The sequence below is a fragment of the Octopus bimaculoides genome, chromosome 12 (genome assembly GCF_001194135.2).
Source record: "Octopus bimaculoides isolate UCB-OBI-ISO-001 chromosome 12, ASM119413v2, whole genome shotgun sequence".
In the NCBI taxonomy this organism is placed as follows: Eukaryota; Metazoa; Mollusca; class Cephalopoda; order Octopoda; family Octopodidae; genus Octopus; species Octopus bimaculoides.
The window spans coordinates 40,527,776-40,528,816 of record NC_068992.1 but is presented as its reverse complement, the minus strand read 5'-3'; the positions used below and the strand labels follow the sequence as shown (position 1 = coordinate 40,528,816).

The 1,041-nt window shown below is 37.8% G+C and overlaps 1 protein-coding gene across 1 annotated transcript in view; it reads left to right on the top strand.

Annotated features, from left to right (window-relative positions):
- The window catches only part of LOC106877925 (uncharacterized), a 48,558-nt gene that overhangs the window by 5,818 nt on the left and 41,699 nt on the right, over window positions 1-1,041 (top strand). The window lies entirely within an intron of this gene.

Below are 1,041 nucleotides of genomic sequence, written 5' to 3'. Positions count from 1 at the left end.
TGAGAGCAGTCGGGTTCATTTTTAGTATTCTTGTTTGTGAGAGCAATCGAGTTTATTTCAGATATTCTCATTTTAAAAATCATCTTCAGCTAATTGTTGAGAGGATGTTGGTGTTGCCTTGGCAGAGGTTTGCACTCTCTGAGTACTCTTGTTGTTATTATTATTATTATTATTATTATTATTATTATTATTATTATTATTATTATTATTATTATTACGGTGAGCTGGCAGAATTGTTAGTGTGCTGGACAAAATGCTTAGTGGCATTTTGTTTGTCTCTCTGTTCTGAGTTCAAATTCCACCGAGGTTGACTTTACCTTTCATCCTTTCGGTGTCAGTAAAATAAATACCAGTTAAATACTGGAGTTGATGTAATCAACTCATCCCCTCTCCCAAAATTGCTGCCCTTGTGGCAAAATTTGCAACCATTAATATTATTATTAAGGTGGTGAACTGTCAGAATCGTTAACATGTTGGACGAAATGCTTAGCAGTATTTTGTCCATCACTATATTCTGAGTTCAAATGTCGTCATGGTCAACTTTGCCTTTCAGCCTTTCGGGAGTCGATAAATTAAGTACCAGTTGCATACTAGGGCCCATGTAATTGACTTATCTCCTCCTGCCATGAATGGCTGCCCTTGTGGCAAAATTTGAAACCATTATTATTATGGAGTAAAGATTGTTTGCCAACATAACATGGCAGTCCTGGTTTAGGACGAATGTTGCTGTAATTTAGCCCCAGGAGACATCGTCTCCAGCTGGCTATACGACATGATCTGTGTCCTTATATTTTTGAATAAGGGAATCTAGCACCCCCACACAGCTCAAAACTATATCTGTGTATCGCAATTTCTGGGTTATTTCCCTTCATCAGCACAGAATAATTGTTTGGCTAGAGGTGGTGCTGCCAAATTCCCGTTTTCTGTGTCCTTATGTTTTCAAAGGGAAATGTATTTCACTTGAAATCTATATGTTTTCAAAGGCGAATAAGCATCAACAGCTAGCAAGCCATGCTACTCCAGACTGATGATGAGCAATGA